We start from the raw sequence: 21,101 nt of genomic DNA on the forward strand, positions 1-21,101 counted from the left end.
ACAGTTTGGAATGGAGTATACCTTTCTGTAGTTTAAATTATGAGAAAAGCGAGATCCTTGGGAATGACAGGGTACAGCAGCACTATAAGCTTGGTAGCAACCTTTCATGAGTTCTGGTGTCACACAGTGCAATTCTAAAGCTATCCGTCTTCTGTAAAGGGATGACATCCGCAGGGACCATCCTCTGAAAGAAGCATAGTGGGCTACGTCCTAGATCAGATCCAAAATAAATGCCTATGTTACACCGGTATGCTAAGGATACAACAAAACCTGAAGGTTGGTATCCTGGGTTCAGCAGTAGCAGTTGTTTTTTTTCCTTCTTAGTAGCTGGTGTAGTGCTGTGTTTTTGACTTTCAGCCTGGGAACAATGCTGATAACACTGGTGTTTTTAGTTGTTGCTACGTAATGTTTCCTCTGACCAAGGACTTTCTGAGTCTCATGCTCTGTCAGGGAGGAGAGGAAGCCAGAAGGAAGCAAAGACAGGACACCTGACCCAAACTAGCCAAAGAGGTATTCCATACCACAGCACACCATGCCCACTATATAAACTGGGGGCAGTTACCCAGAGGTGTTAGATCACTGCTCAGGTCGGGCTGGGTATTGGTCGGTGGGTGGTGAGCGGTTGTATTCTCTTCCCTTATCATTATTATTATTGGTGGCAGCAGTAGTGATTTGCGTTATACCTTAGTTACTGGACTGTTCTTACCTCAACATGTGGGGTTACATTCTTTTGATTCTCCTTCCCATCCCTCCAGGAGCAGGGGAAGGAAGAAGGTGGAGAGTGAGCAAGCAGCAGCTGCATGTCTTTGAGTGCCCTCTGGGCTTAAATCAGGACAGTTAGCCGTTATCATAATCATCTCAGAAATGATGGGTGTGGTGGCAGACCTGAATCCAGCAAAAGAATGTTGTCCCGGTAAAGCAGTTTTACAACATATGTGGAATACAGAGAATTTATCAAGAAAAGGAATTTCTCTATTTATGTAGGAATATTTCAAAGGCATTTTCAACATTGTTGTATATATTTTTTCTCAGGTATAAATCTTTCTGCAGGATCTGCACTTGCTAGTGTAATTAGCCAAAGCCTGCAGCAGTAGCCAGTTAAGCTACCAGGTTTCAGAAGGACTGAATATTTTTTAGCCTCCTCAATCCATTTCTGAAAATGTGCAAAAATGGGATTACAGGGAGGCTTTGTATGAGTTGCTTTAGCTGTAATTCCCGAAGAGTTTTTAGAACTGCTAATCTAAGAACTTGTCTCCAGAGGATGATGACTCTTAAATCTATTTTACAGATTTAAATACCTCAACCTTAATATCCAAGGTCAGGGTTAGAAATGCCACTTACCCTTTCCATCCCCTCTCTGCTCTCTGAGAAGGATGATAAAATTACCAGGAGAGACAGAAAAAGATGAGCAGAAGGGTTAGGGAGAAAGAGAGAGGCATTTTTCCTTGCTTAGCTCAGCTTGCACTCTAACAGGTATTTACAGTCTCTGGCTCGTGGTGCTTGTACTCAGCTGTGTCAATCTGCTTCTATCCACAGGCTGACTGTAGCTAGGAGCAAGACAATTTATCTTTCTTGGTCTTACCCTTGCCTGTGTTCCCACACATTAAGGATATTTTTCAGGCATAACAAATGTGTGAAATCTCTTGACTGCCTTTGCTCCTTGTGAGCATTGTATGCTCTGTCCTTCGCCAGCTATTGTTATGCCTTTATAGTTGGTGGATGAATTCTCAGAGCAGAAGCATAAATTTTGATGGAGTGAAAAAATAAAAAAAGAAAACAAAAAGAAAAATACATATGGTCCATACTGGAAGGGCACAGCTCTTGGTAACACTGCCTGCCAGGGAGGTTCTGTGCATTGGATTTTCATATTCATGGGCTACCTTCTTAGCAGCTAGTCCCAGATGCTTGTGGACTCAGTGCATCTATCCTCTGTCTTTGTAGATTAGTGTTTCTGGGTGGGGAAGGAAGGTGCTGTATGCTGCTGCTCCCCATAAATATCACTGTTCCCAAAAGGATCAGCAGCATCACTGCCACCCTTGCACAAGGTATTCCCAGTTCTCCAAAACATAATGGCTGATTTATTTATTTATTTATATATATTTACCTTTTAAATGTGCAGAATTTCTGTGAGCATTTTTTACAATAGCTAAATATTTCTTGGGAAAAGACTAAGACTAAGTGGAAGAGGGGGCCGAGGGGAGGAGAGATACAAATTATTTTCAAGTGGTCATGTTCCTCATTGTCTGCTTGATCCCCAAAACAAAAGGAGCCTTCCCCAGATATTTCTCATGCTAAAGAGAGGTTTTGGTGTGTTGGTAGACTATTCACAAAGCAGAATCATGCATGTGGCAATTTTATATTTAACATCCCTCAAGTGATAAAATATAACATCTTCAATTTTAGATAAAGGCACTGATAATAAAGTATGATCTAGAGATTACAGAGGAATAATCTGTAAAGAAAAGTATAACTAAGTCACCTTTGGGACACTACTACATCATTCTAGCATTACCTCAAAATATTTAGTTGTAAGCTTACTGGGACATTCTGTACAACAGAGACTCCCCTTCTGGATCATAATGAGTGGAACTGGCAAAAAATGTCAGGTTTCTGATTAATCAAAAAAATGTACTGAAAATCAGCTTCAATATATGATGATTTTAGCTCTTAAAAGCAGTTATTTAGACCAAAATGGTTCAAGCACAACCAAAGATAAGAGATAGAAAGTCTTTTGTTTCTTCTGTATCAATGTGTGTGGAACAGTGTCATTTTATATCAGGAGAACATCTGTTTACCAGTGATTACAGATTCAAAATCCAAGGTTTGACCAAATTAATAATTTTTTAATTTGGGGAAAAATGTCTGTGAAGTATCACATAGCACAGACTACTAATGTCTGTGCTATGTCTCTGAAATTCTCACTTCTTTTTCAAATGCATTGGGAAGAGCATTACAGATTTAGTCCTAATGCTATCTTCAAAAGAATTGTGAGCTATTTTGCATTTTACAATTATAATCAACAGAGACCTACAAAGATATGCAGAAATACTGGATAAATATTGGGAAATAGTAAAGAAATACCTTTTCAGATTGACAAATGTACAAAAAAATATTCCAAGGCTGCATAAATTCACCTCATATTTCAAATTCTTAATACAAATAATAAAGTTTTGATAGTCCTGTAAATTCTGAGCAACTTTTTCAAATTTTGCTTTTTTTTTTTTTTTTCTGGCATAAGAGCTTTCTTCAGTAGGTATATTTTGAGAACAGTTGCTGGCAATATATGCATGCATTCCCAGCAAAGCATTTTTGCAAATGTACAGCCATAATTCAAATTAAAGATGAAAATAAGGCATAATTGATTCCAAAGTGAAAGCAGAGGCAACAGGAATATGTGAAGTGCCGTTTTTAGTTAAGTACAGAGATAACCAAATATATGGCAGCTGGAGCCAAGAAGAAAAATATAAGAAGATTCACATGTGCATTTAGCAAATGTAGAAAAAAGCTAGTAGACGGGATAAGGACAAGGAGAAGTAGTCAAAGAGTTCAAGTCAAATGTGGGACATCTGTATGAGGGATGTCTAGGCTTACAACATGAAGGAAGTCCATGAAACCTTGGTTTTAGACTTTATCTACTGATATGATCTTTCAAGCATAAAAAATGCACCCACCAGATTGAGTATTTTCCTGTAAGTCAATGAGAAATTGGTATAAGCTCTGTGCTGACTGTGATGTGTCACAGTACTGGTTCATTAAAGTCAGATGGATAATGGAGAGAAGTGACCCACAGGATACTGAATTTGAATTCAAACTCTCTATGACTCTTACATATATGAATATTCACTCATTCCTCAATCTGAGTGGTAGAGAGCAAAGGAAAATAACCCACCTAACTAAAACTCCCCATTTCACGTCTGGTGAAGTAGGCCACTGCTTCCCACACCAGCCCTGAAGGAAGGGAGACTTTGTTTATTTATGAAGCAACAGTGTGAATCATATATTTCCACCCAAGCTTTTTGTTACTTTTGGAAGAATTTTGCCATATTAAAAATATTTGGGGCCTCAATTTGTATTTTCAATTTTTATTGTAAACTAATATTATATTTTTGTTTCTCAAAATTGTGTTGCTCTCCCATCACCTTATCTGATGTCTATTGAAAGCATGTGCTGGCTTTAGATGTATGTGCAGCTCCTGTTGAATTCAGTGTCACTCCTTAGCAAGGATTCAATTATCTGCTGTTAATGGCCCATCCATTTAGAAAACACCTATTGCTTTCTCTAAGTATGCTCTTAAACGCATCCTAGTATTGACTAGGTTTATCTGGAGAAGGTATCTGCTGAGCATGCTGTCAGGATACCACTTACCAGTGTATCTCTTTTGTCATTTGATGTTCTCTAATTCTTATTTTAATAAATTCTTATTTTTTAGTACAGTAGTGCATGTACCTCTGTGACCCTGTCTGTGCATGAATCTTAGAAAAACGTGCAAAGCTTCAACTTCAGTGATATGCCTTAGAAAATATTGTCAGAATTTGAAGTAGTATCTCTGGGAGAAGCCAGGAAGACCATTGTCAACTACAGCTTGTAACCAAAATACAACCAGCCCTTAAATACCCAGATGGAACAGACATGAATGACCATTTTAATATCACTCAAAAGAACATCAGCAACCTTTAGTAGACAAATTACAAATGCAAAAAGATTAAAAACTGAGTCAGTGCTGCTGGGATTGTTAACTTTTCAGTACAGGGAGTGTGATTTTATCAGAGTGGGTGCCTGGGCCACAGGTAAAGAAACAACCTTGGTTCTTCCCTTCACACAGCAAAGAAAACCATGCTTTTTTTTTCCCTATGTCTTGTCTTAGCAGCAATCCCTCCACGTGGGCACCTGGCAGCTGAATCCTCAAGCTATACATACGAAGTTGAAAATGCTACATACTCAAACACCACTGAGTGCAGCTGAAAGCTTACTGACTCCCTGATGGCAGCAGCTTAGCATGGATAGCACATAATTTTCCTCCTCCAACCAGCCTATGGAAAATTGAAGTCTTTCAAATGTTCACCTTGACAGATCTAGGTTAGCAGAATCCCTGACAGCCCACCTGTGTCCTTGTGTCCCTATGTCTCTATTTGAACATAGAAAGCATATTTTAGGAGGGGCAGAAAGAACAAGAACAGCTAGTTTGCCCTTCTGAAAGAGCTGTGGATTTACAAAATCCTGCTAAAAGAGAGGTGCCATGCTTGCTGATGCTGCCTGATCACTATCAAACAGGTTTATACTCCTGATCTGTGGCTGTCAGCCTGAGATGCAGAAACAGAAGATGTCCCTTTTTCCTGGTTTACATGTTTTATGTACTTGCTAATTACTTCATAAGATAGTTAAATTTTACTTTGCAAGTCATATTACGCAAGGTATTGGTTTTGTCTTTGTTCCTGGCAAATGCAGTATGCTGTTTCTTTCTGCACATAACATCAGCAGTTCTCTCTGCCAGCTGTTATTATTTATCAGTTCAGTGATACCACTATGCTAAGGCAAAAAAGGGTGTTGTCTTTGGCCATAAGAGACAACATTGTGTTTGAAAGCTTTTGTTTACTGATTTATCCTCATTAATAAAAATTTCTAGGTTTAGTCAGGGTATTTCCTCATTCATTAAAAATGCATGGTAAAAAATCCCAATTGCACATGGTACTTCAGATAAGAGTGTTTCCAGATATAGGGCAGATAGATGTTTCTATGGGATATTTGTTCATTTTGTGGATACCAAGGAGCCCCAGACCTCAGGTCATGGTATCTCTGTGCAACACACAAAAGTTTCCTTCGGAGTACATATAACTGAACATGCACACATGCAAACTACTATTTCAGTTGTTTATCAGTTCAAACAATGGAAGCATGACATTCTTTATCACATTCCAGTGTTATGCGCTGGCATACTCTGTGAGCAATGAACGATGTTAATAAAATCAAATTTTGGCCTGCACAAACTTTTCATAGATTAACCAAGGGTGTAAAATTTTGCTTTGGCACTGCTGGCACAATCCCAAGGTGTTAACACACACAGATATAAAAGTTCTTTAGCACGCAGTAGCACTTCCCACACAGGAACAAATTCCTCTAGAACACAAATGTGTCAGTTTCTGTTTGCTCACACTTTCTCCACAATTGTTCTACATTCCTCTAGGAATATGTGACAGAGCCCAGTGAAACCTGCTGAAGAGAGGGGAGACTGGCTTATGTCAGCAGCAATGAGGCAGGCACAGGGATGGGCACCAGAGCCTCTGTTTTGGGGTAAAGAAAGACATGCACACTAAGGGTTGATAGAGATGTACCTTTAGTTTAGGCTCCATGGAAATATTGCACAGACTGGTTTGTTGTTTTGTTTTTTTTTCTCTAATTGCTGTAACATATGGAACTAAGTCTACTTTGTTATTCTACCATGAAGTATCTTTCTCATTAATCATTGTGTCTCTGTGGCCCACTAATGCCCTTATGCTAATTTGAATTAATCACTCTATTCTAGGTAGGTATCTCATGGTATAGTCTTTCATTATTCCTATAATTTGTTTCGGTTTGTTGTTTGGGTTTTTTATTCTTCAGATGTATGGGAGATTGTAAACAGAAGCTGAGGGTAAACAGACAGCCATAGATCACATATGCATTCGTTTCTCAGCTATGTTCATAAATTGCTCAATAATGTGGAAGATGCAGTGGTTGCAACTTTAGTGCAGCAAGCATCATGCGAGTGAGACGGTGCACAGGTGTTTGAACCCTAACAAGGGGAGGTATTTCTTTTTGCTGTTCCAGTAGGATGTTTGATTTCTGAATCCACTGGAGGAATGTGTTAAAATAAACCTGTTATTTATATTCTTGACAGCACTGATCTGATGTAACTTACTGGGTGAGGCAAAATGGCTGAGTTCACTGGTAAGAAAGAATGATGACACAAACTGCTCACTGGTGGCTGAAATTAGGTTTAAGAAGGTCTGTTTTCTTAAAGACCTTTGATGAGCTCATCTGTGTTTTGTAGCAGCAAAACAGTGATCTAAGACTTCACCTCAGCATAAAACAGTGAGTTGCTCTTGTCATGGGTTTCTGGCTATTTGAGTAGGAAAACTCCTGTGTTTAGAGATCCCAAGTGGGCATAATTAGATGGAAAACTGGCTTGTACCCAGCAGCCTTTACTAATCCATGGGATGCAAGGTAGAAAAGCTTGATGGGCAACAACTCAGCTTTGCAAGGAGCTGCTGTAGGGTTTACGATTGCATCTATTTTCTTTCAGGCAGTTCTTATTGAGGGCTCTTGAGTGAATCCGCATGGAAATACACAAGGACTCTGATTGAAAAGCAAACCACTCTTTCCCTGGTAGCATTACCCAGGTAGAACAGGAGGGCAAATAGACACTCATCATTCAGAGCTCTGCTAAGCACCTTCCAAGCCCTGATGGCAGCACCCCCACCACATTGTACACCCTGACTCTCCAGAAGCATTCATGGCTAGGAAACTAGCAGACTTTTATAGTCATATTACAAAGTCTTTACCTTGAGATTAACCTTAATGTCTGTTCTGAAAAGCCTTCTTTGCAGTCTGGACTATTTGCTTGTAAAAAGCAAATACATTATAAGTAGTTGCCAGTGCATTTTTTCTTCCCCTTTATTCTGTTCACTTAGGGAAAGATGTCCATCTTATGATGTGTTTCATCTGAAGACTGATGTAGATGACAGCTTGCATGGAGGCTAATGGCATTGAGAGTCAGAGAGGGAGAATGAGCAGGAGCAGCTGGGAACAAAGGAGGAGTCCCCTTACCTGACAGGGAACAGGGCAACAACATGGTAAATAACGTTATTCCACACATATTTAAACACTCTGGAAAAGGAGATCAGATGTCTCATGTGTGGGAGTTAGTGTCCACATCGATATTTTTGCATTTCGCATAGCATCTAAATTTGGTGAATCATACAGTTAATGACTATATAGGATATTTCTGGTTGGTGTGGGCTTTGAAGGCCCATGCTTCTAAAAAATCTTACAGGAGTGAATTCTTATGTTGAATTAACTCCTACTAATTATTGCATGGGAGGAAATGGTCTGCCAGAGAAGCATTCAGTCAAGGGGATTCTCACACATTTTCTCGTCTCCCCTTGTAGAAACGGAACTTACACAGGACTAAGGTCCCTTTTCATGTGCACCACTGAAGCATAATGTGATTTGCAGAAATCATGCCTGAATAAAGCTGTTTTGGGGAATTTGACACTTTTCAAGCTCATTGCCCTTGATACCACACTATATATAAACCCAAGAGCCTGCTTGGTCAACTGGATGAAAACTCTGTATTTTAGCTAAGGATACTTTTACACCTGCATGTTCAAAGTCTTGGTCAGAAAGGTCTGGTAGACTTTGGTTAGGCAGACCAGTTTTTGAAGACTTTCAAATTACTAATTCCACTATAATCTTTTGAAAAAGGTTTGTTAAATAGGTCACTGCACTTGCAAAGCCTTTTTTATTCTGACATTTCTGAGTAATTCAGACTGAGTTTCAGTCTACTGGACTTACTTATTTGCATTTCAAAGACCTATAAGGTGAGCTGCAGAGCTGACACTCCTAGAGACTGGGACTTAAAGAAAACCCAGCACAAACCTTCGACAATTGTTAGGGGAAATGCTGACTCATCAGTGATGTTACACTTCTGTAACCTGCCTCGGTGTCTAATTAGGGATTTCTAAATGAAAAACAGTTCAAAATGGAGAAAGCAAGGAGAATTTGACTGACAGGATTAGCAAAGAACAGAGCTGGATCTAAAGGGAACATTATCCTCCACATGTCCCTGAAATGCCTGACTGCAGATCAGAGAGCTGTAGGAGTGTACCTGCTTGTTGGGACCATTTATGAGAGAATAGGGTTTATAATAAACCACCAGGTCTACTATATCTTTCATTACCTGATTGAATGGGTATTTTTGCTCTCAAGTGAAGATGACACAGAGCTAATACTCTGCTAACCCATATCCTGCCTTGGAGCTGATGATAAGCTGCCAAGACTTGATGAAGGGCTACAAAAAAAAATTAAGCCTGAATTCCAGTAGCAACAAAGGAAAATGAAGGAAAAAGCCTAGAAAAGCTGTTAATTTTTTTTATTTATTTTATTTTTTTATTTACAAAACTGAACACAACCCATCACTGATCATGGTTCCCTTTAGATCTCTGATTCCATGTCCGATCCCTGGACTGTACCAGCTTCATACAGATTCTTCAAATAGCTATAGTGAAATAAGTCACCTTTAGATACTGTTAATGATGGGATAGTAAACACACCCTTATTCATGTATTTTATCATTTCAGATACCTTCACTGATAAAGCAAATCAATAGTACTTGAATTTTCCAGTTTAAATATCGAATGTGTTTAACTATCTGATCTCAGCATAGTTGAGGAGCATTCATAAATTTGTTCACAATAATGTTTTTATAGATTGATGGTGTAGTGTAGTAGTTAAATTCCCATTTTGGTGCCATTAGACAAGTAGATTGAGCCTAGAATCAAAGGCTCAGGAATTACACAGGCGCTCCTAAGCTCTCTGTTAAGATATTGACAAGATGTTTTTGTTCAGATTTCTTCTGGTCATTTGGAATATACCTGGTTTATTCTAACACTATATTATACTAAGATAATAACAAATACTTACAAATGTAAGTTATATTAACAGTTATGATTATCTGCTTTGCCAGACATTTAAAACCCTGGAATGGAAATAATACCACCCCCCCCCCTTTTTTTTTTTTCTAATTATCTTGATTACTACAGGAATGAAACCAGTGCTGTATAATTTTCAGAAAATCAAAGGACATCTTAATCTCAGCAATATTAGACAAAATAATAGCATTTATAGAGCAAAAGTTCTTTCTATGAACTTCAGAAAATAAGATTTTTACTTTTTCTTTTTTTTTTTTCCCAAAAAAACATTTACCCAAAGTTCACATTATACAGCCTCACTATGAGCAGAAGCTGTCCTTTCTTTGTAATCTATGTTTTTTCCAAATATCTTACCAGGGTGAAAGAAAAAAATCAACCAGATTTCCCAAGAAATTAACTTCATATTAAACTAAACTTTTTACTTTCATAGAATCATAATGGTTTGGGTTGGAAAAGACCTTCAAAGACCATCTAGTCCAACCACCTTGATATATTTGCATTTGTTTTGTTTTTCTTGTTTATTTTCTACTTTTTAGACTCTTTTGTCACAACATAAAATTTGAAAGGGCATTTTGGAACAGAAAACTAAAAAGGAAAAGAGTAAAAATATACCCTTCCCCTTATTTCAAGTATAAAAATAAATAATTTATATTGATAAAAAATGTGACTATTTAAAAGGAGTTTTTCCTTTTACAGCTAACAATTAAAAACATTTGCAAATTCCAGTAAGCTGCGAAGACAAACTCAGCACATTTTTCTGTGTGAGCTTTTCTGAGTCATATTTTGTATCTTCTTTTTTCTTACCCCCCCCCCCCTTTTTTTTTCCTCCATCTACATGGCATCTGCTAATGAGAGTGCAGACTCAGCACTGTGCAGCACATCAACTGGGAACTGATTGAGATACTTTAAGTGAAGAGACAGGCACAAAACTGCTGGGGTAGTCTTATAGTTTAATTAAAGAATGAAACTGGAATCAATGCTACAATTTTAAAGCAGTTTGTAGAGTTCACTAACACAGTAAGTTTGTCTAAACACTCATGGTTAGATTTGGCAAAAGACAAGGTAATTTACCAATCAGTAAAAAGACATCTTAACCATGCCAAGTGCAAGGTCCTACACCTGGGTCAGAGCAATCCCAGGCACAGCTACAGGCTGGGCAAAGAGGAGATTCAGAGCAGTCCTGTGGAGGACTTGGGGGTGCTGGTTGATGAGAAAATGAACATGAGCCGGCTTCAGTGTGCGCTCGCAGGTCAGAAAGCCAACCATATCCTGGACTGCATCAAAAGGAGCGTGACCAGCAGGTCAAAGGAGCTGATTCTGCCCCTCTACACTGCTCTTGTGAGACCTCACCTGGAGTTTTGTGTGCAGTTCTGGTGTCCTCAACATAAAAAGGACATGGCACTGTTGGAACAAGTCCAGAGAAGGGTCATGAGGATGACTGGAGCAACTCCTGTGTGAAGACAGGCTGAGAAAGTTGGGGCTGTTCAGCCTGGAGAAGAGAAGGCTGCATGGAAACCTCATAGCAGCCTTCCAGTATCTGAAGGAGCCCTATAAGGATGCTGGGGATGGACTACTCATTAGGGACTGTAGGGACAGGACAAGGGGTAATGGGTTAAAACTCAAAAAGGGGAAGTTCAGATTGGATATAAGGAAGAAATTCTTTCCTGTTAGCGTGGTGAGGCACTGGAATGGGTTGCCCAGGGAAGTTGTGAATGCTCCATCCCTGGTGGTGTTCAAGGCCAGGTTGGGCAAAGGCTTGGTAGACATGGTTTAGTGTGAGGTGTCCCTGCCCATGGCAGGGGGTTGGAACTAGATGATCTTAAGGTCCTTTCTAACCCTAACTATTATATGATTCTATGTGATCAGGGCAGCAGAGGGGGAGATGCTGCCTGAATGTTCTCTCACTATGATCATAGTTAATAAAGCTTCTGTCCTACCTGTCCTATATTGTACTTGTGTTATTATGTACTTGGAGTTCACAGATCTCCAACATACACCAACATATTTGTCCTGGTGTTGTTAAAGTGTATTTCCGGTTCCATTGATGTCTTCCATTTTCCAGGAACTACCTGGAGAAACAAGCTTAATTATTTCTGTCTACTGATTTGGAGAAAACTCCAGGGACAAACCTGACACCAAAGTTTTCAAGTTGACAAGCAGTTATTCTTTATTGCGGGGCCCGGAGGCATGGGGGATAGCTCCTCCTAACATGTGTCCCCATATTGCTACACAAGCCGTCCTTATATAGCCACTGGGCGTATATACATATTCATGAGGCTACGTATGGATTACATCATTTTCCAGAAAGTTCCCTGCATGTGTACAAAAATGTGGTGGTGGTGGTCTCTGAGGGTCGTTTACTTCTTCCAACAATCTTCATAACTTCCAGCAGTCTTTGAAGCATTCAGTAGATGTTTATACCAGCTTACTTGGTTTGTTAACACCACAGACATAACAATCATCCTGTCCTTCTACTTACCAGTTAGTTTAACTGCAGCCCATCATGGACACCTGCCTTTCCCATATACTCCTTATCCTTACATCCTGTTCTTCTAGCCTATTTTTCTTACACTCATTTTGTACTAAGGTCATAAGGGCCTAAAACTACGTCAACTACAACAGTTTATCTTGTACAAGAATTCTCAGTATGTTCTCTAGCTGTACTCTATTCTTTTTTTTTTTCCTGTGAATCAGCCACCTCAGTAATTTTCCATTACTACCGTTACAAAGCCTTCAAACTTAACATTACTTAACTGATTTTTAAAGGTTTATATATTTCATTTTGTGATTTTGTGCTCCCCTTGTCTCACTACACATTTCTTTCCTAAACCGTGCAAACTTTTTATTTAGAGTCCCACAAGTGCAGGAAGTACTTTCCAGGAGATGTTACTGTGTCCAAGAACAAGTCACAGAATACACCTGATTTTATAAAGCAACTTTTATTGGGTGTTGAAGTTCTGGAATACTTAAGAAAACCTTTTTCAAGTACAAACATATTATTAATATTAAAGGAAAAAACTGCTATTATATTAACGCAGGAAAGACAAGTATTATGAGGAAAGTATTAATTAATGTGCTTAATAGTCTTGCTGCTCCAGTTTTTGGATGAAGTTGTTCTCATGGTGGGATTAAGAGACATACATTGAAATAAAGGGCAGGAGTATCTGACGGATATTAACAAACCTCAGACAGCTCCAGGTATAAGCAATGACTACCCTGCTTGCTTTGCCTATGCCAAAGCCTTAGAAAATCAGGCTTACTGCTTCTGCCACACAAGCAGCAAGTCAAGGTTTATGCAGCATAAATTACTAATGAAGTCATAGCCAGACTGTCTAAAATACACTGACGAAACATAATAAGAGCTCCTGCAGTGCTATGTGTAGGATGACTGAAATGTTTTATTCATATGCCTCAATCATTAACCATGTTATATTTTCATATAGGTTAAATAAAAATTTTGAGAACAGTGACACTGGTTTATCTACAGGTCAAGTTCTTCACCAGGAAGTCTCACCTTGGTCAAGTCTGTCTTTTTTTCATTGATTTATCTTTTGTAATTAATTTGAGACAAAATAATTTGTGTTTTTTACTAATAAAATTATTAGTGTTCCATAAACATTCTGGCATGGGATTAGTGTCTTTTAATGCACTGCATTAAAAATTCAGCATATATTTCTATTTACACAGATGATGGTTCTATGAGAAAAATTAGAATTTTACCTATCTTCTCACAGAAGCGAAGAGCCAAAGAAGGAACATTTTCTGAACCTATCTGAAAATATCTTCAATGTCACTGAGAATCCAGTTTTGAGATTTTGAGATATGTAGAGTGAAGTCCTGGCTTGGCTGAGGGAGTTTTACTGTGGAACTCAAGGCTTCTCTTCAACACCTCTGCAAAATGGTTAGGTATGTACTAAGATATAGCAAGAACAATAACCCTTAGGCCAGTCTGCATGAAGATGTTTATGGGGAAGGAATGGGAAAGATTAGAGAGTCTTCTACCTCCCTGGGTGCCAAAGTGCCCCTTTACCACCTGCAGAGTAGCTGAGAAGTGGGTGACGCTATGGAAATCAGTAATCTACAGCCATGCTTGACCTTTCCTTTGTGCTTTCAGTGCCTTACTCCAGTCTTGGTTAATGCACAGGGATCAGAGCGGGTGCTTCTACCCGAGCCTCTGAACGGCCTTCATCTATTGTAACCATGGAAAAGCAGCCGTTGTGGCTGCGTGGGGATCTAGAAAAAGTTGCAACTGCACTTTATATTCATAACACAGCTTGTTCTGTGCTGACCTCCCTGTGTAGACAAGCTCTTTATGAGATCATCTGCAGTTTTGACGATAATGGAGGCTTTATTTTCTCCTATTGGGCCTCAGGGTGCAAGAGCTATTGTAAATCCTCTTGCACTTGTGCATGCTATTTCTCTTTATTCCTATCCTAATTTACAATTCCTATCCCCTAGACCAAAATACCGATGTAAATAAGCTTTTTTATTTTAATTTTTCAAAGTTATAACTCTACACAGTCTGACACACACAAAAAAATCCACACACTTTCCTTTTTTTTGAAGGAAAGTGTTGTTTGGTTGGTTTTTTTTTTCAGGGGAGGAGGGGGCTTTATATAAGAAAGGTCAAATGCTCCATCTCACATTTTATTCATTTAATAGCAGGATGCTCTTTCTGGCCATCTGCTTATTGTTGAATTAATTGACAATTAATTGTCTCTTAATTGAAGCATTTGTTTCCAATTTTCAAAGATTAGCAGGGTATTAAACAAGAGAGGTCAACACAATTTAGGAGAATGTTTTAAATTTTGAGTATAGAAGCTGGGAATTGTAGCTTTCATTAAACATCAGTCTGGTATAATTTGTGTTATTAAAAGCGGCAATTTCAGCCAATTACTGCAGCTGTTTTGAGTTTACTTGCTTGAATGATTCCTGATTCCAGGACTCAAGAAGAGCTGAACTCTCACTATTGCTTGCTACTTTTATGTCTTTTTAAATATAGAATTAAAAATATAAAGTAAAACTGTAAAAATTATTCTGTTTTACTGGAAAATATAACTCTTTAATAATAAACCCAAACATATAATAATATCTGTTCATAAAGCCAGACTTGTAAAAGAAAAGACTGGTGGTGGTGGAAGTAAGACTAAAGCCCTGGCTCTGCATGAGGGCAGGTAAATGGTCCCGTATGCTCAAGGGTGATCTGTGGAGACCAGGATCAAGCACAGGGAGCACAAAGACAGAGTTAGTTGTATCTGATGTAATTACACTGGGCAGATTATAAGAAGTCTTTTAACATACAGGAACTGAGCTCTGAAGCTTGTGTGAGACCATTAGATCTGAACCTCAGCACTCTACCAGCCACTGACTTTACCATGAGGTATTCAGGTGAACCCTGAAAGTTGTGTTTCACTGATTAATATTGTCAAGAATATACTCTATTGAGTCCATGACAGCTCAGGACTGTTGATAGCCATCAGTTTAACTTTTGCTTCTGGTTTACATTCCATTAAGTAATTTAAATGCTTAGATTGAATAAGGCTGTGGTCCCTTAATGCATCTGCTTTATTAAATGGAAATACTAGTATTGGAGGGTATGTTTTTGAAAGAACTTTTGTATTTTATTCTCCAGAAAGTTACATACTAAGGAAAAAAATCATGCCTTAGTTTAATTCAATCCAATCTGTAGCTTTATTAAACACTGATTCAGCAGGTTCTGGGGAGAATTTTTTTCTCTTACATTTGGGTTTTGATATTGCATGTATTTTTGTACTGAGTAATTTTAGATAAATTTTAGTAAATTTAGATTTGGAAAAGTAGGCATGTTCCCCAATTGTATGTTACTTTATTTAACAGACCACTGCCTTCTCCCCAAATTTTGGGATACAGACCAGAAGGGATCTGTTTTTCCCAGTATCAATGCCTAGACATCAAAAGTTGTGCATGTGAACTGATACAAGCATTCATTTGATGACATTATACCCACTATCTAATCACAGAGAAATATCTTTCAAAGCCCAAGCTAACAGAGTTTAGGAGATAGAAGTATCAGTGCCTCAGTAGATAATACTGATTGCTTAAAGAATACAGTATGCTCTCTTATTTGATACAGAAGAAATTAAATTTGATTTTGATGTTTGCCTGCACCGAGTCTGTACGAGGATGAATGTATATTCATCTGTCACTGTGTGTGGAAACTCTATAAATTCCACCCTTATCCAGCCAAGACAGTCTTATTTCTCTTTTCTCAGATATATAAAATAATTATGTTCAGAATAGCCACAAGATGAACCAGGTTACATCAGATAGACTGTGATTAGCATATTTTAAAAACAAAGAAATAAGATATCAAGAAATGTAAAATGTTTTTTCATACTGCCCTTCAACCCTGTGGCATGATGTCTTAAGGCTTTTCTCTGAGCCCTGCTGATCCATGAGACAGCCTGCGAAGGGCAGCTATGAGACAGATGGTGTAGGATAAATGCAGTGGAAAAAAGGATCAGGTAGTTGAAGCTGCTCAGGATCATAAATTTAGCTTAAAACCTGAAGAAATTAATCCAAAAGAATGGTAAGATACAGATACATAATTTTTCTCCCTGGCTTTGCAGTTTGTCAGTAAATTGCCTCTATTGTGTGTGATAAGTGTGAAAAAGAGGATGTTTAGGTGTCAGTAGGATGTCAGTGAGTATTGGGGTCTGAATCAGAGTTTGAATGGGAACACAACTCCTTCTACTCACAGTAATTAACAGACGGCATATATTCAGAGAAAAATAAAGTGATAACCCATGTTACAAAAGCCCAAATTCCAGACACGTTCTATAAACCAGAAGCAAAGATAAATCTCCTGTTTACTTGGATTTAGTGTAAACCATAGAATCCAACAAATCTTTCCTGACTCAGCCCATATTTAACAGCTGGGAACCTGTTCTCACTGGGTCATGCCTGCTGGCTTCAAATGATTTATTTTTGATTTACTTAAGCATGAGTGGAAAATATGGCCTGATTGCTTTTATTGAATACCGTTGTAGAGGGGTGTTACAGTAAAAATAATTTAGTGGTTCTACATCAAGGTCCTTAAAAAAAAAAAGTAATAACTTTGTTAATGGTATCTACATAAATTCATATTAGCACTGAAATAGAGGATATTTTTATTTTTTAAATAATAAGCTTTGTGTGGATCCTCACCAAATGCTGTGCAGAATAATTTTGCAGAGAAAGCAGAATACTTAAAGTAAAATTTAAAATGAATAGAACTGGGCAGATGAAAAATAAGGGCTATGTAAACTGGAAAATAATATATATTCTCTTTGGTTGAACAGTCATAAAAGTCCATGTTAATTTCTCTATTTATTCATTTAATATGAAAATAATTTTAGACACTATACATCAAAGTTCAGAATAAGACTTCCACTGCAGAAACTTAGGTCATGGGAGAACTGAATTAACCAAATTATCAATGCTGCATATGTGCTTCTGGATTATTTTTCTATCTGAATCCTTTTATAGAATCATAGAATCATAGAATAGTTAGGGTTGGAAAGGACCTTAAGATCATCTAGTTCCAACCCCCCTGCCATGGGCAGGGAAACCTCACACTAAACCATGTCACCCAAGGCTCTGTCAAATTTGGCCCTGAACACCACCAGGGATGGAGCATTCACAACTTCCTGGGCCAACCCGTTCAAGTGCTTCACCACCCTCACAGAAAAGAACTTCCTCCTTATATCCAATCTAAACTTCCTGTTTAAGTTTCAACCCGTTACCCCTTGTCCTGTCACTACAGTCCCTAATGAAGAGTCCCTCCCCCTCATCCTTTTAGGCCCCCTTCAGATACCGGAAGGCTGCTATAAGGTCTCCACGCAGCCTTCTCTTCTCCAGGCTGAACAGCCCCAACTTCCTCAGCCTGTCTTCATATGGGAGGTGCTCCAGCCCCCTATCACCCTCGTGGCCCTCTTCGGGACTTGTTCCAACAGTTCCATGTCCTTTTTATGTTGAGGACACCAGAACTGCACACAATACTCCAGGTGAGGTCTCATGAGAGCAGAGCAGAGGGGCAGGATCAGCTCCTTCGACCTGCTGGTCACACTCCTTTTGATGCAGCCCAGGGTACGGTTGGCTTTCTGGCCTGCGAGTGCACACTGAAGCTGGCCCATGTTCATTTTCTCATAGACCAACACCCCCAAGTCCTTCTCCTTAGGGCTGCTCTGAATCTCCTCTTTGCCCAACCTGTAGCTGTGCCTGGGATTGCTCCGACCCAGGTGTAGGACCTTGCACTTGGCATGGTTAAACTTCTAAGGCTGGCATCAGCTCACCTCACAAGTGTGTCAAGGTCTCTCTGGATGGCATTCCTTCCCTCCAGAGTATTGATGCGTGGATTGACTCCACAACTCGTTAAAGCTGTAAAGTAGGTATGCTTTTTATTCAGCGCTGAGACGCACAGGGATAATTCCTCAAAGTCATGCGTGCCTCAGCGTTGTTTCCCTCTACATTTATTCTCTAAAGTTATATATATTTATAAGGTTGCACAACACGCCTATACATATTCATGTCCTATCCCTGCTTCGTATTATAATGAGCCAGAAGGTCCTCTGCGCCTGCGCAGTGCCCCCTCTGGTCATGGGCAGGGGTCTTCAAGATGAAGTAAATGAGTCTTCCTCCTGTGGGTAGGGGTCTTCAAGATGAATAAGTCTTCCTCTTCTTGCACTTTTCACCTTTTAGCCTTCACACATGGCCTTGGGGTTTGGTCGGTGTCCCAGCCATAAACCGTCTGCTTCTCCCCCTTGTCAGTAGATTCAGGTGTCTGCTTTTCCTTATCAATAGCTGCTTATCAATAGAACCACGTGTCTTCTTTTCCTTATCAATAGGACCAGGTGTCTTTGTTCTGCTTAGCAGGCATTTACAACAGACAGTACTTTTGTTTAAGCAAGCAAATTCCTCTAACTTCCTTGTACAACCCCCCTGTACAACCCCCTAGTACAACCCCCCTGTATTACCCCCCTGTACATTGGTCAGCCCTCTGCATCAGTATCAAACTGAACCACACAGCTGGGGTCATCAGCAAACTTGCTGAGGGTGCACTCAATCTCACTGTCCATGTCACCGACAAAGATGTTGAACAAGACCAGTCCCAACACTGATCCCTGAGGGACACCACTCGTTACTGGTCTTGAACTGGACATTGAGCTATTGATCACAACTCTGAGTGCAGCCATCCAACCAGTTCTTCATCCACTGAGTGGTCCATCTATGAAATTAATGCCTGTCCAATTTAGAGACAAAGATGTCATGTGGGGCAGTGTTGAATGCTTTGCACAAGTCCAGGTAGGTGATTTGAACTACTCTACCCCTGTCCATCAATTCTGTAGTCCCATCATAGAAGGCCACCAAATTGGTCCGGAAGGATTTCCCCTTAGTGAAACCATGTTTGCTGTCACCAAGCACCTTGTTGTTTTTCATGTGCCTTAGCATGCTTTCCAGGAGAATCTGCTCCAAGATTTTGCCAGGCACAGAGGTGAGACTAACTGCTCTGTAATTCCCTGGGTCATCCATTTTTCCCTTCTTGAAAATGGGGGTTATATTTCCCTTTTTCCAGTCATCAGGAACTTCCCCTGACTGCCATGATTTTTCAAATATGATGGACAGTGGCTTAGCAACTTCATTCACCAGCTCCTTCAGGACCCGTGGATGGATTTCATTAGGTCCCGTAGACTTGTGCACATTCAGGTTCTTAAGATGGTCTTGAATCAGATCCTCTCCTATAGTGGGCCTAGGGTCTTCATTCTCACAGTCCTTGCGTTTGCCTTCCAAGACTTGGGTGGTTTGGTCAGAGCCTTTGCCAGCGAAGACCGAGGCAAAGAAGTCATTAAGAACCTCAGCCTTCTCCAAATCCCATGTAGCCAGTTCTCCTGATAGCTGTCTCTAGTGTGTCTTTTATTTGCAATGTAACTATAGAATCCCTTTCTGTTATCTTTCACATCCCTAGTCAAGTTTAATTCTAACTGGGCCATAGCTTTCCTAACCTGGTCCCTAGCTTCCCAGGCCACATCCCTGTATTCTTCCCAGGCCGCCTGTCCTTGCTTCCACCTTTTATAAGACTCTTTTTTCCCTCTAAGTTTCCACAGCAACTCAACAGTTGGGAATGACTTTTCCCAATGCTTTCCAAGTAACATTCTGGTATGTCAAGAATTAGACTAGAAATAATCCATAACCATAAAAACATGACATTCTCCCATAAATATCTGGTTCACTGTCAAGATTGGCTCAGGTGAGATAAATAGCCTTAACTTAATGAATTTCATTGACTAATTGCAAAAATGAATCGGTTTGCTATGCAAAACCTAACCAAATGTTTTGCACTCCATGTCCTAAACCCCAGATAGTTGTCTATGTCATGTCACTGAAGCAACACACAAGATGAACATCAAATCTTTTAGCTTTCTACTTTTAGAACTTTTTTTTATCTGGCCTGGTATGTTGAGATGCTGTTGTGTCAATAGACACAGGCTGGTGAAAGCTCCAAATAAATACTCTCAAATGCTTTTATTAACTATGCATTCTTGAAAGCACATCTTTGCTAAAATTGCTCTCATATTTTCCTCAAATTGATATCAGTAATTTTCACCTTATTAGCAAAATTTAAGTATGAACATAATTTCTAACGAAGGGAATTCCTGCAGATACTCTATTTTTAAATATCATCGTTTTCCTTTCTAACAGGAAAGGCTATTAATAAAGTCCTAACAGACTTTGATCAATGAGTCTCCACCACTCATTCCCTTATGTCAAGCAGATTTCTGAAGCCTGTATTTTTCTTCTTGCAATTTGGCAAAACTTAATCTTACATAAAATCAATGCATATCACAGCTAGTTAAATGTTACTTCTTCCTGATATCCCTTTGAACTGGCAAACTGTTCAGCACGATACAGAGCCATGTGGGTTGCACTTACTTTAAATGTTCAGAATCTCATCTCATTCCTTGTTAAATTGAACAGAAAAATTTGTGAGTTTTACCCTGGAAGATATGAAATAGGTGTCTTGTTCCCACTGTGAGTGAAACCCTTGCAGAAGAGAAAAATGTGGGATGTGTAATGTGCCGCCACAGTGTAAAAATTGTCTGGCTTGTGTTACAAATGGTTTTATCTGTTTCAATTCTATTGAAGAGAAAAATAATTTTAAATTTTTGTGGAGTAATGTTCTAGCATATAAAATAAGTGTTAGCTCCAGACCACCAAATGTAACAGGTCTCTTAAAACATCTGTCAGTAATATTGGGGGAAAATGCTGTGCTGCCAAAAAGGACTTCAGTTTGTGTGGCGTAATATTGGTGGCCTCATGTTGACAATTTTAAAGTGTCCTTGAAATTTACAAATATTATCAATGGCAAATTTCTATAAAACTGCTATACTTGGAGGCATT

The sequence above is a fragment of the Pezoporus flaviventris genome, unplaced genomic scaffold (genome assembly GCF_033815535.1).
Source record: "Pezoporus flaviventris isolate CSIRO_AGI_PZ_B2104156 unplaced genomic scaffold, CSIRO_AGI_Pfla_v1 ptg000001l, whole genome shotgun sequence".
In the NCBI taxonomy this organism is placed as follows: domain Eukaryota; kingdom Metazoa; phylum Chordata; class Aves; order Psittaciformes; family Psittacidae; genus Pezoporus; species Pezoporus flaviventris.